The 15,511-nt window shown below is 32.7% G+C and overlaps 1 protein-coding gene across 3 annotated transcripts in view; it reads left to right on the top strand.

Annotated features, from left to right (window-relative positions):
• Window positions 1-15,511, top strand: part of EPHA6 (EPH receptor A6) — an 887,146-nt gene that overhangs the window by 71,709 nt on the left and 799,926 nt on the right. The gene's annotated exons all lie outside the window — the stretch shown is intronic.

Consider the following 15,511-nt stretch of genomic DNA (forward strand, 5'->3'; position numbering starts at 1 on the left):
GGTGTGTAATTTACAAACCACAATTTTTCAAGTACTGATATAATTTTAGCTGTGGTTAGAATTGCTGTGTAAACCTGGTGATTCACAGACCTGTACCCCTGGGGATAAAAATGTATTATATGTTTATAAAAAATTAAAAAATAAAAATAAAGAATTGCTTTTTAATATGGTTTAATGTATTTCATATCATTTTGACATTACAATGTATTTCCATTCCTTTTTTTTATAAATTTCAAGTTAAAGTAAAAGTGTGGTTTGTGAATTTTTTATTAGATTTTGTCTAATTTAGCAAAATTTTCAATAATGGAGGTAGTTAGCTGTTATTCAGTTATACTTGGGTTAGCTTTTCTTCCTTTTTTCAGAAATTGTATTTCTGAATCACCAGATTCTTAGTTGATATTTTTGCATTGCTTTTTCCATTACATCTGCAAATTTAACCCTAAAAGAAGTTGACTGAAAATGTTTTATTTTTTAAAATCATTCAAATATTGTTTGAATTTGACCTTTTATAGCAATAGTTACTCACTTAATATGTGTATTTTCAACTATAATTTTCTATGAAGAGTTAAAGCTTCCTCTCTTTTTTCAACAGGCTATTTGTCTCTTTAGATTGGTTTGTTTTAATAGGCTAATTTTATTTTTTCTGAAATTTTCATCTTATTCTCAAAAAGGTCTCATCAAACCATTTCTGAAAATATATCTTTGAAACTATATACTTTCATCATCTTATTTTCATTAAACATCAATATTTATTGACTTTACTAAGCATGTTTAATTTATTACAGTTAATTTCAAGAAGTGAATGAAACATTTTTTAAAAAAATTATCTTCCAAGAGATATATATACATATATATGTTTCTTCTGTCATTGTAAGAACTTATAAAGTTTATAAGTGCTACTTTTCCATTTTTTTTTTAAATGACAAAAAATACTTTGTCATAACCAAAGAATTGTGTGAGGGACAAAAGGAGTTACATCCATGCTGCAGTGATTGTATTTGTCTTGACCAGGCTGCATTTCAAAGGAACTGGTGAGGAGGAGACAAGGACTTAAAACGTTACAAATAAACTTACTGCTGTTCTCTTGCTGATCTTGTCATAGGTGTTGTGGAAGGGAGATTTTTTCCCCCTACTATTACTGGTTTATTACTTAGGGAAGGGGCAGAACTGTTTGAAAAGTAATGCTTACCCCAAAGTTCTCTATTTGCAGACACTGAATTAAGAATTTTACGTTTTATTTTCACAATTGCCTGATGATGTATATCTTAGTTCTGTTTCCCAGTCAGAGAAACCTTGCCTTAAAGAGGGTAAGGAATGCAAAGTACCAACAAGTTTTAGGCTAAGTAGTGAGTGATGGGATTTAATCTGAACTAAGTTATTTTTGACTAAAGCTTGCATCTTCATCATGGCACTGGTAACAGAGTGGAGCTTTGGAAAGTTTATGAAAGGCCAATTATTTATGCTGACATTTGTATAATTGATTCAGATTTCTTTTCTTCCCTTGATACACATAGTACTTGACTGAGATGAACATTCTGGACACCAGCCATGGATTTGCGGGAGGAGAGGGAGAAAGAAGAAAGGAAGGAGAATATAGGAGAAAATAAGTAGGATAGAATAAGCTGGAAAAGGAAGAGATGGTTAATACTTATCAAGCATTTACCATATGCTAGGCTTTGTTCAAAGCAGTTTACTCACATGAGTCCTAGAAATCAAGAATAATTTTACCCCATTGAAAGATATGGAAATTGAGACTCAGATACATTAAATAACCTATACAAGATTACAGAGCTAAGAATTAGTGCAGCAGAAATTCTAAGCCAAGCAGATTCTTACTGTTAACACACATATATGCTTTTTATTTCCTGTAAGATTCTACTTTGTAAATATAAAGGCCAGTGGTCAACATGTATAAACTACAGAGGGAAAAATCACACAGGGATTCAGATATTAAGATGTAAATTAAATACTCAATTACCTTGGAATGTCACTTTTGTAATGAGCTATCTTACTTTTAGATTATCCCTCAAATAGTAGTGCACACATAGCAAGTGAAAGCAGTAGGAAAACTGAGAAAAAAAGAAACAGAAAAACAAGAAAAGCAGTAGGAAAATGAGAGCGTATGGACATACTTTATAATAGATACAGATGAAGCTACATGAATTAGGTGAAACCCAAGGTAAATCCAGGAAAACAGTAAAATGTACAGGTAATTTACTTAAGTTTTAAAGAATACATTCAGTTTCAATTCCTCTTTTAGTGAAGTGGGTATATTACTGATGAGAATGAAGTTTACTTAAAGCTCTTTATAGGTTAAAACAAGGAAATAATAAGGATGAAGAACTTTGAAAAAGGCTTTAAAAATAGTGAGAATGAGAAATCATGAATATTAGTTAAATAATTTAAAATCTATTTAAAATCAGTTTATGACATTTTAAGAGAATAATTATTGAGCACTTTCAAATCTTACAGAAACTCTGGGAATCATTATTCCCAGTTTACCAATGATGAAGCAGGGATTCAGAGTGTTTTAAGTAATGCATCCACATTTATATAGCTATTAAATGAAAGAATTGAGGGTTAAACTTGGTTCCACCTATATCTGAGAAATGCTGCAGTATTCATAAAATTCTTCACATGTGCAAAAAAAAAAAAAAGGGCAAGGCTATCACTGTTTTGGTTTCTTCCACTTAAGCCTTTGCTTTAGTAGTATTTTCTGTTAGAACAAACTATAGTGTTGCTTGTCACCAATTTCTCAGAAATTATTCAATGCTTAATGTGTGTAATGTTCCTGGTAACCAAGTAAAATGGAATTTTCATGTCTTTATGATCTGTATAAGAACACTTATAGTCCAATAAACAGCAGTATTTAGGTACCTTAGAAATATTTTTTGAAGGGGTACCTGAGTGATACATCCAGTTAAGTGTCCAACTCCTGGTTTCGATTCAGGTTATGATCTCAGGGTTGTGAGATCAAGCCCCTCCACTGGGCTCCACACTCAGCATAGAGTCTGCTTGAGCCTCCTTTTTCCCTCTCCCTCTGTCCCTCTGTCCCCCATTCTTCCTCTCTCTCTCTCTCTTTCTCACACTCTCAGATAAATAAATCTTTTTAAAAAAGAATTTTTTATGTTTCAGTTTGTAACATTTAAACTACCATTTATATCTATGTTAAAATTTTAATTATATCTATTTGAAATTGTATGACTTTTTTCAGGTTGTCAGGTTTATCGAGGCACGCTAATATGAATGGCCATTTTAACTAAAGTTGACTTTTTTTCAGAGACACTACTTGAGTTGGTTTCACAAGTATGTCATGGGTAAAAAAGACAACTAGATAAATTTGGCAACTTTATATCAAGTAATTGGTATTTCTCTGAATGAAGTATTTCCTAGGAATAACTTTTCAACTGATAAATTTTCTATAAAGACTTGAACTAAGAGACATTTTTGAAATTATATACCATATAAAATATGTGATTTAGTAAATGGCTTTATAGTTTTTTTATTAACTTAAAATAGCCATCCTACCTAGTATCGTGTTTCTAAATGGAGTAGACATTTACAATGTTTGTGAATAAAAGCATTACAGGTTATTTGAGTAGGAGGTAAGCACCTTTGGTTAGAGAATGTGGAACATAGATAAGTGAGTAGTCTTGAACAAATGAATTCTTAGGTTGCAAAAATGAAAAAGAAATATATATATGTGTATATATATATGTGTGCATATATATATATATATATATGTTTATATTTACTGAAATGCTTGCTTGTCATATGCGCCAATATTTAAAATACATTATGTCCATAATTCAGTTTGACAAACTTCCATTTTATGCTCTTTGTGCCAAGTACCTTGTTAGGGTGCTCCAGAAGCCTCAGAGTATAGAGATCGTGCTGCACAATCATAAGGTCAAAGACTGTCTTCAAGCAGTTTTGCATGATGGTTTGTGAAAGGATAATAAAGGGAGGGATTAATTCTGGTCAGCAATTTTGGTTTGTGGTATATGGATGACATTAACTCTTTCTGCTAAACTGTGAAAGAATCCCATATGGGTTGGACAAGAGGCTGGAAAGCTTCTGTTAGGCAAAGAGAGTAACTTGAAGAAAGGCACAACATTCTTTAATGTGCGCATTAAGTTTTGGGAATGTTGAAAATAATTTGTGTGCTTGGAGTGAAGGTTTTGTGGGAAATAAGACAGTGACTGTAGGCTAACCATATTGTGGAAGACCTAGAATTTCAGTGTCTTAATTGACTTAGTATATAGCTCAGTACCAGTACATGCAAGTAAATGTAAAAACTTTCTGGATTCAGTTAAACAAACAGAAAGTATTAACGCTTTTTTTTTTTTTTTTTGGATAATAATGTATACCTGTGGAAATGAAAGGCTCCTTAGAAAATTGTTAGGAAAGGATGTTCAAAATATAGGTAATAGGACATTATTAATGTATTGAGAATGAAGTGAAATAGAATAATTATACTTGTATATAGAATGAGGCTTGGTGTTAGAAAAGAATGAATATATCAAAGATTTTGGTAACCACTTGTTATAATTCTTAACACTGTACTCTCATGGTCTTATGTCAATAATTTTATGTCTACTAGGGCCCCTGGGTGGCTCAGTGGGTTAAAGCCTCTGCCTTCTGCTCAGGTCATGATCCCAGGGTCCTGGGATCCTAGCCCCACATCTGGTTCTCTGCTCAGCAGGGAGCCTGCTTCCTCCTCTCTCCCTCCCTGCTTCCTCCTGTCTCTGCCTGCTTCTCTGCCTACTTGAGATCTCTGTCTGTCAAATGAATAAATAAAATCTTTAAAAAAAAAAAAGAATTTCATGTCTACATAATTTAAAGCTCTTAAGAACTTTATCCTGTTAATGTCCCTTTCATCCTTGATCTGTCAGTGTACTACACTAACATAATAAAATTATGATAATATAGCAGAGTAGCTAATAGTGCCATGATAATCAATGAAAGAATGCTACATGAATAAAAATTTTTGCATAGCACTACAGAAGTTGTTAATGAATACTAAAGAAATGGTTTCATAAATATTAAGCACAGGCATATGTTCTGGATTTTTCATTTGCTATAACTAATACCTGGTTAATACTAAATCTTACTCCTTGCAAAACTGAAAGACCTGTTTAATTTTAAAAATCTCCTGGGAAGAAGATAGTCTTTAAGAAAACATACCATTTTAATGCTAATGAGAAAAAAGAAACATGAAAGATACTGTTCATACAATACCTTTGTACTAAAGAAGAACTTGAAAAAATGTATCTCTTGAATTTGTTCTCATAAACTGAAAAGGTGTTAAAGAAAAATTATATAAATTTTCTTGAAACATTTATTCATGTTTACTCCTTTCCTTTGATATTTTTCTTCTGATTTCGTTTTAGTCAATATGTAACATTGTAGATGAAAGAGAATGATACCATAAGATCTGTAGTTGAATGTGACATTCAGAATCCTTAATACACATTACAGATGTGTTCCCATGCAATGCCATATAACAGTGGGGTATGTCACATTGGGGCACCCTGGCTTAATATTAATTCTGACAAATAAAAAGTAACTGGTACCCACTAGAAAAATGAAAGACTTCATAACATAAAAAAGAAACTTGATGCTTAAAGACTTACATTGTTTTCTTTGAGCTTTTAAAATTATGTTTGATACTACTTAAGATTTAATAGCACTGTGACTTTTTAGTTTTGATACTGTAATCAAAAAGATAAATGACTTGTTTGGGTAACTGCATACCAATTATTAACAGTACTTACACCTAATAAAATCTGAGAGTTAAAAGATAACATTTCATAATAATAATAATAATAATAATAATTCCATAAGGTATTATTTGATTAAGTATTACAAATACTTAATGTTGATGCAGGAACTTGATTTTTAAGCATTTAGTCAACCACCTGAAAGATTTTTCACTATTTATTTTTATTCTTAGTAATATTGTTGGCAAGAAAATGAAAGGTTTGCTTATCCCAGATTTTTTCCCCCCTCTTCTGTTTTGACTGCTTGTATATATAGTACATCAGATCTTTTATACAGAGTTGTAGTGGACATGGTTATAGGCACTCCAATACTCGAAATCAAGCTTCCTTTTCAACAGTTAAGTACACCTTAACAAAAAGATTAAGAGAAAATTGAATACTAATAGAAAAAAAAAAGTGCTGTTGTATATATTAAGTTGAATTTTCTATTAATTATGATAATTAAAGATTAGAAAACTCAGATGGAAAATATTGAACTCAAATATATAGGCATTTTGGCAGGTTGTGGCTTAGATAACTTTTAGGGTTTGTAAAATGCAAGATGATACAAGATATATGATCTTATATGTTAAACATAGTAAATTGGTGTTAGGAAATTTACCCTGAAGTGGTTAGGAGACTAGGGTATAGGTCATTCATGTCTAAATAAAACTGTAAGTGAGCATATAATTCAGTTGCTAATGATCTTTATAGTGAACAAAAATGAAAGATTTTTATAATAAAAGAGTCTTACATTCAATTAAACTGTGTGAAAAGGTACTATATTCCATATTTTAGAGACAGGCATTTCCTAATATCATTGTTCCAAAGTTTGAGAAACCAAAGATAGAATGTATTAGTGATAGGGAATGGATTAACTACTAATAATTAATTTCTATTTTTGTTTATAATTTCTATATTTCATATCATAGGAACTAATTTATTATAGCAGACTTCCGTGTTGCATTTTTATGCATTTTATAATACATTGAAATTACTGAAAACTTATATGTATGTGTTTGAATTCTGAAAACATAAGCTTTGATTATAACATTTTAAAAAATGGATTGTTTCAGTTACTGCTTTCAAAACTGGTACCTAGTTTTTATTCTGAGAAACTTCTCAGCATATGTAGTAGTTTCTAAATATCCATCATATTAATTTCAATCTATGGTTCACATTTGAAAGAAATTGTTCTTCAGTTTTAGAAGTTTCTATTGCCATATTCCCAAACTCAGAGACTTTTTTTTTCTTTTTTTTTTAAGTGCGAGAACACATAAGAGCAGTAGGGAGGGGCAGAAGGAGACAGAGGAAGAGAGAGAGAATGTTAAGTAGGCCCCCTGCCCAGTGTGGAGTCCTTTGCAGGGCTCAATCTCATGACCCTGCCTAGGATCATGATCCAGGTGAATATCAAGAGTACTTTTGCTACATTGTTCTTGACCTTTTCCATTTCTTTTGATTCATTTATTTCTCTACATTACCCATTTTTTCTTGCACATTGTCTTCTTTATCTATTAAACACTTAGCATAACTTTTAACAATTGCTGGTCTGATAATTCTAACATTCTTGCTTTATCTGACTGGTTCTAATGCTTCTTTAGTCTCTTCAACCAGTAGTTTTATTTTTGCCTTTTAGCACATCTTGTAATTTGTTATTAAAAGGTGGACATGATGTCTGAGTAAAAGAAACTGAGGTCAGCAGACCTCTGTAATATAGTAGTGAGGTGGTGGGGTTGGGAAAATCTTCTCTAGTTCCATAATTGGACTTCTTTCTTTGATGAGCCTGTGCCCCTGGACTCTGAATTTCACCATTAGGTGGGATAGCAGGGCCAGAGGGAGTTGGAGTTGGCTATTTTCCTCTTTCTACATGGAAGGCTAGAACCTGCTGGACCCATTTTCCATCCTTCAAGTAGGTTAGGCTTTGATAAAATAGTTTCTCCTGAGGCAGGCCTTGTTAAGAAGAACTGAATGCTCTGGCATATTTTGAAGTGGTTCCTTGCATTTTCAACTGTCATAGACATTATATAATTGGCTGAAACATTTGCTTAAATAGTTTTGCAAATTAAGATTTTAATTTTCCCCACCTTCTGTTTTTATGCAGTGAATGGTCTAAATTTTTCACTTGATCTTTATTGTCAGTTGTATTTGGCTTTATTTTTAAGTTCATTTAATTAAAAAAAAGTAAATCAAGTTCTTATGCCTTTGTTTATCTGGCATTATTGCTATTATTCTTTAAAAATCAATAAAGGAAGACTTCAAAACTTTTCTGTGATGTACAGGTTGAGTAGTAGACCATGATATTCCTGGGAGCTCTTAGAAATTTAGTTCCATGTATCTTGGCTTCACAGGAGACCCAATGCAAATTTTTGTCTCAGAATGTTCAAATTACTAATGTCACAGTTCTGCAGTAAGAACCATGACATGTATAAAAGTTTATACATTTTATAAACTTCTAAAATTTAGTCCTAATAATATCTATGTGAAGTAAATATTACTAGTATCATTTTATGCATGAGAAAAATAAACCTGAGAAAAGTCCTATAACCTGCTTAAGTTTATGGTGATATTGACTGAAGGAACTGGTGTTAAGGCCAGGGTCATCTTAATCCCAAAGCCAGGATTATTAGTCATTCAGTGTACCTACAACCATGCATTGGTTTCAACATTGTGACTGATACTGTGGAGGCTATAAGGTGGTTCAAATGCAGTCTTAATCTAGTTACAGTCTTGTTAGAATGACACAGATGTTTTATAAAAAGATATGTAGTTATTAAAAAGTGCTGAGAAAAAGATATTCATCTTTGAAAACCAAAGGATGTCTCAAAGCAAAAGATGGTTAATTTTTTTTTTATTTTTATAAACACAATGGAATACTGTGCAGCCATCAAAAGAAATGAAATCTTGCCATTTGCGACAACATGGATGGAACTAGAGCGTATCATGCTTAGCGAAATAAGTCAAGCAGAGAAAGACAACTATCATATGATCTCCCTGATATGAGGAAGTGGTGATGCAACATGGGGGCTTAAGTGGGTACGAAAAGATGGTTAATTTTTTTTTTTTAAAGATTTTATTTATTTATTTGACAGAGAGAAATTACAAGTACACTGAGAGGCAGGCAGAGAGAGAGAGAGAAGGAAGCAGGCTCCCTGCTGAGCAGAGAGCCCGACGTGGGACTCGATCCCAGGACCCTGAGATCATGACCTGAGCCGAAGGCAGCAGCTTAACCCACTGAGCCACCCAGGCGCCCAAGATGGTTAATTTTTAAAGACAGTTCTTTACTTAGTGGCATAAGAATATTTGGTGCATGTTTAGATTGTTTTGATATTTTTTTTCTTGGAAAAGAACTAGAGAAAGATTCCTTTAGTGTATCTCTTTTGTGTTTATTTCTTTGTGTCTCATATCTTTATACATGTCTGTTATTGAGTATAAGCTAATTAGGGTAAGATATGGAGTAATCTCATCCAAAAATAAAAAATAAATCACATCATAGAAATAAATTTATTATAAATGTTAGTAAAATTAGAGAAAAAAATAAGTGAAATGTTATAATTTGTCATTTCACACCATCTTCTAAGTAAATTGACCTAGAGTCTTTATTAAAGGTTATCCATTATGGTTAGTGCTAAGATGTCCTACTCCCTCAACCACATCTTATTGGGACACAGGTGGAAACCTCCTCAAAAGTCATGCAGTTCATTAGCTAACTAGCTACCTCTCACCTCTTACATATGATTTCCTTAAATTATTAAACTAATCAGATTCCTTTTTAGGAATTTAGGGATTTCCACACAGGATAAGAACAATCTGAAACTTGTTCCGTAAAGATACATACACTGAAAAATACAGAAAAGGAGAATAATGATACAGAAAAAAAATACAGAAAAGAAGAATAATGAATTGAAGTCATGTGCAAGTAGAAATTCTGAGAGCAGAAAATGGCAGCAGTTAAAGGAGCAGAAGAGGAGAGCATAGCACATGCAGTGAAAAGACCATGAGAAAAAGATGGGAGTCGTCAACACTTCTGGAGCTGACCAGGTTGCTGCTACATTTCCAGATTCAGTCCTTGGGTATTCTTAAAATGAATTCCCTTACTTGAGCCATCAAATTGTAAAGGCACATTGTAAACCTGAGGATGATGATCACGGCGGTGGTGGTGGCAGCAACAGTGACAGGAAGAAGAAGGCGGTGAAACACTGCCAATGAGAGGAAGCAGATGAATGAATATGAATGAAATTTATTAGAGTGCATAAATTTTAAAATATTTAATATCTGGGCAACTGTGATTTCTTTTTTTTTCCTTCCAAGTTTTTATTTAAATTCCAGTTAGTTAACATACAGTGTAATATTAGTTTCAGGCATAGAATTTAGTGGTTCATCACTTACATACAATACCCAGAGCTCATCACAAGTGCACTCCTTAATCTCCATCACCCATTTAGCCCATCTCCTGCCCATCTCCCCATCATCAAAACTTAGTTTATTCTCTATAGTTAAGAGCCTATCTTGGTTTGGCTCTTTTTTCCCCGCCATGTTCATTTGTTTTATTTCTTAAATTTCACATATGAGTGGAGTCTTACACTATTTTTTCTTTCTCTCACTTCTTTTGCTTAACATTATACTCTCTAGCTCCATCCACATTACTGCAAATAGCAAGACTTTTCTTTTTTATGGCTGAGTTATATTCCATCATATAGATATGTATGTGTGTGTATACCACATTTTCCTTATCCATTTATCAGTTGGACATTTGGGCTCTTTCCATAGCTTGTCTATTGTTGATAATGCTGAGAAACTGTGATTTGTGGTACTTTTCTCTATCTCAGAATATTCCTTCCTGTATAGCATCCTCTGCAAAACAAACAAACAAACAAAAGAACAAATAAATAAGTTGCTTCTTTGTCTTTCACCAGTTGAAAGAACTTGTATTAGATAATGAAGAGATTGATTCTATGGTGAAGAAGAGAAGTAAGAGAAAAGCAATAAGGATGATTTAGGAAGTCAGATGTGAAGTATTTACTGATGTGGCTATGTCATTAGCCCGTATTCTCTGGGCAGCTGAAAAATAAGTATGTATGCAATTCATTTTTCCAGTACTTCTGCTATTTTTTCCTGTATATTCTTTTCTTTTTAAAAGACTTTTTATTTATTTATTTGACAGACAGAGATCACAAGTAGGCAGAGAGGTAGGCAGAGTGGGGGGGAGGCAGGCTCCCTACTTAACAGAGAGCCCGATGCAGAGCTCAGTCCCAGGACCCTGAGATCATGACCTAGGCCAAAGGCAGAGGCTTTAACCCACTGAGTCACACAGGCACCTCTTTTTCTGTATATTCATAATGGTGTTTTCCCCAAGTGTATTTGTTTTTAAAGGTCTGAGTCTCATTTACCCAATTACCATTGAATGACATAATGTAGTCTTTCCTTTATTTTCTTTGTTTTTTTTTTTACATTATTATTTATAAAGTTTTATCTTCTAGTCTCCTACTTCCAAGAGGAGTTTACAGTTGTTCTTTAAACATGAATTCCCATATTGCATAATCTAAATTCAGTTTCTGGTTTTATCAAAAAGTTGTAATTATTTTAACCAGAATCATTCAAGATATTTATAAACCATTTCATTTGTTAACAAAGTCTACATCTAAATCCAAAGCAGGCACAATGCAAATGCTAAATTCTTTAATGAACTCTAAGGGATTTTTAGTAAACTACTTAACAAGTAGATGAAATATAATAGGCCAGACATTCTTATAAATTTAATTCTTCATGTTTTAAGTAACTGACTTATCCTTAAACCCCACAGCCAGTCACCAAATCCTATTGATTCTACCTCCTTAAAGCTCTTTAAAATCATTCTCTATCATTACAGCATCACTTTGCTCCTCATTTCTTCTCCAAATCACCATGGATGTTTTTTAAATTATCCACTTGCTTTACGTTTTTCTCCAGGGCTTCCCACCAGCTTTTCCAGCACACCCTCATCCTATGGCCAGAACTGATCTGAAAACTAAAGATCTAATTTTTATTTCATCCTGATTCCCCTTTACCTGCAGCCCACAGCTGCTCTTTCGTTTCTACCTTCTGATATTCTCTGCCCTTCAACCATTCTTGCCTCCAGCTTTTTCTACAGAGACATTTGTAATTTCTTCTATGTAACTTATTCTGTTTCTGGATATAAGACCACGTGATTGAGTTTATCTAGAAAGTTCTCTTGCCAACCAATCTTATTTTCTCTGGCTTTTTTTTTTTAATTTTTATTTATTTATTTGACAGACAGAGATCACAGGTAGGCAGAGAGGCAGCCAGAGAGAGAGAGGAAGGGAAGCAGGCTCCCTGCTGAGCAGAGAGCCCAATGCGGGGCTCCATCCCAGGACCCTGGGATCATGACCTGAGCTGAAGGCAGAAGAGGCTTTAACCCACTGAGCCACCCAGGCGCCCTCTCTGGCTTTTTTTTATTGGTCTTTAAAAGCAAAGACGATTTTCCATCTTTTCTGGGGAGAGTTATACTGCAGAAAGTTGAATTAGGAGGCTTCTTTTTGGGGATACCTAGAACTCGGTGCGTATCATAGCATTTCTCTCGCAATATTTGAATATCTGTCTCCTACCAGATTGTGAACTCTCAGATGGATTGGGTGTGTCATCTGTATTTGAATTAGGCAATATAGTGATTGTCATATGACAGATGTTCAATAAAATTTGTTTGGATAACTGAATATATAAATAAGTAGCAAATTATTTCAGAGAAGATATTGGTTAAAGGCTATATTTTGCAACTGTCATTCGTCCTGGAACAGTTTGATATAATCTTTGGGCCAAATCATCTGTGAATATAAGACTAAATGGTTGTGAAAATTGAACTGAATTCTTATTCAGCATTGTCAGCTTGAATACAGGAAGAGAAGTTTATACATTTACTCCTATTTTTGTATTTTAGACAATCCAATCCATTTTCTCATTACCAATTTTTTCCACTAAAATTAAAGTTGAAAGGTGGGTGGGAAAGATACTTACCTATGAAATAAAGGCTTATAAAATAGCATATAAGCTATTTAAGCAACCCCAATCAAGACTTAATATACTTTCAAAGAATTAATGACTGGTTTAGAACAGTTGATGATCTGAATCACATCTGTGAAGTATTAACTCCAGATGGTTATTAATCCTGCACTTTGTTATTAAAGATGAAGATAAAAAATAGAACATATGGATTTTTAATGGTTGATAGGTAGACTGCAAATTTTAGAAAATTTATGTTAACCAGTCAAGCTTCAAAAAGCATAGGTCAGCATTAAATATTAAATAGGTTTTTGTAATTTGTATTCCATGCAATTAGTATTTTGAACTAATGTACCATAGTAAGCAAAATAGTTGCTTAAAATGGTTTGACTTTGTTTTATTTTAGCAAAGCAAAATCTCTTATGACCATAAATGTAATAATTAACTTAGTCTTCAGCTCACCTATAATTAGGTAGCAATGTATAGCATAATATCAGTGTAATTTAAAAAGTCTTTTAAATAAAAGCATGAAAGTAGGATTTAAATATATATACACAGACACACGCACACACATTTTTTCCTTTGAATGTTTGCTTATTCTATAGACCACATTTGGAGATGTAATATTAATCTTATTGTTGATTTAGTTTGCTCAATTTAATAATTTTATTCATTTAATCAAATTATATGCTTTCCTTAAAAGCAGTGCTTTCTGATGCACATTAGATGGGATTTCTTCATGGTTGCTATTGAGAAGTGCTCTAAGAAATACCACATTAGGGACACCTCAGTGGCTCAGTCAATTAAACATATTCCTTCAGCTTACATCATGATCCTGGGGTCCTGGGATTCAGCCCCATATCCTGGGATCAAGCCTTGAGCCCTGTGTTGGGTTCTTTGTTATTAAAGAGCTCAGTGGTGAGTCTGCTTCTCTCTCTGCCTCTCCCCACTCCCTCTCACTCTTTCAAATAAATAAATAAAATCTTAAAAAAAAATAAAAAGAAACCCACATTATAGATCTTACAATAAAGAAATAGGTACAGAAAATATATAATAGTTATTTTTTTTCTATTTAAAAACAGTATATTAATTGCTTGGATGACCAGTCCTGGTTTGCCTGGAATGTTCTGTTTGTTGTTGTTGGTGGTGGTGGTGTTATTGTCCTAGACTAATTATTAATTGCACCCCATTCATTTTTAATAGTTTCCTTGTTTGAATGATAAATTATATAGCTAATATTCTGGTAATGTCAACTGTATTACAAATAAACCCCAATGTGTAATTTAAACACAAAAGAATATTATTATTCTCACTGTCTTAATAGTCTAAAGTCAGTATTTCCAGTTGTCAGGAGTTCCTCCTCCTCTTCTCTGTGGAGAGGATAATCCGCCTTCTTAAAATTTCAGAAGTGGCACATATTTCATTGGGTACATCCCATTCACATTATTATACCCAATTACAGGGGAATCAGAAAATGTAAGTTAGCCCGGGAAGAAGAGAAAATGGATTTTAGTTGAATGGAGTAAACTACTGGTTGTCATGTAATATCCATTCTCCTTTTACTCTCATTAACAGAACTTTATTTTGAGAGAGCAGTACATCCAACTAAAAAGGCCTAATGTTTCTAACATATTTTGCAGCTAGCTATGACCAAACATTATGTTCTAGCAAATGAGATGTAAGTGGAGTTGTAAATGAAGGTGTTTTGTGGTATTTCTAGGCTGCTTAAAATGAGCTCTGTCAATTTGAGGTCAAACCTTTTGGACTGATGCATCCCCTTTTGCTATCTAGAACACAGATGTGATGTCTAGAGCTTCACAGCCATCTTGAACCACAAGGTTAACTTGAGGATGAGATCATATGCCAGGGTGATGGAGTTGCATATTATACAACCATTAAAATTTATATTTATGTTGTAGACATAAATAACATTGAAGTATTTCTTATATAATACTGAGTGAAATAAAAATCAAAACTTTTTTAATTTTTAAACTGTGCTAGAGCAAAAAAAAAACATGAAAAGATATAAAACCACTTATTAAGAACGTTTCCCTCTAGGTCATGAGAATATGAGTCATTTGATTTTTTGTTCATATTTTTTTCCCAAAATTCTCCATAATAGGTATATGTTTCTTTTATTATTAAAAAAGAAAATATTTATTAAATATGTATTTATGTTCTAAGGTATATTTTATGAGTTTGTAATCACCGTGTAATTTTAAAAGTATTCAGTGTGATTTAGTATTGATGTTTTCCCAATAAACACAAATGTTAGCAGGAAATGACTTCAGGTTACCTCTGAAATCCAGAGTTTATATATAAAATTAATATATATTATATGTATGTAGAAAAGTATCTTTAAAATTTACTGTATGCTTCATGAGATTAGAAAGAGGAAGAATAAGAAGAATCTGGTTTTGTTAGATATCTAAGAGGTGTTACCCATTATTGATATTAAAAAATACAAAAAATAAGAAAGACTATTAATACAAATGATAGAAGTTGTTCAAAAAAATTGATTCAGAGAGAAAATAATTGCTAACATTTATTCAACCAAGTCATTAATTTTTATATCTATCCATCCATTTAGCAACTATTTATTATAAGCTCTGTTCTTGGCTACAAGACTAAAATAATAAGCAAAGATATGGTCCTTGTACTTAAAACCAGTGATGGGAGGTAGACATTATTCAAATAATCACAAAATATGATAGATATAAAATTTTAAATCAAGTATAAATGTTATGAAGGAGAGA

This window comes from Mustela putorius, unplaced genomic scaffold, assembly GCF_011764305.1.
Source record: "Mustela putorius furo isolate JIRA1106 unplaced genomic scaffold, ASM1176430v1.1 tig00003834_pilon_pilon_pilon, whole genome shotgun sequence".
Classification (NCBI taxonomy): domain Eukaryota; kingdom Metazoa; phylum Chordata; class Mammalia; order Carnivora; family Mustelidae; genus Mustela; species Mustela putorius.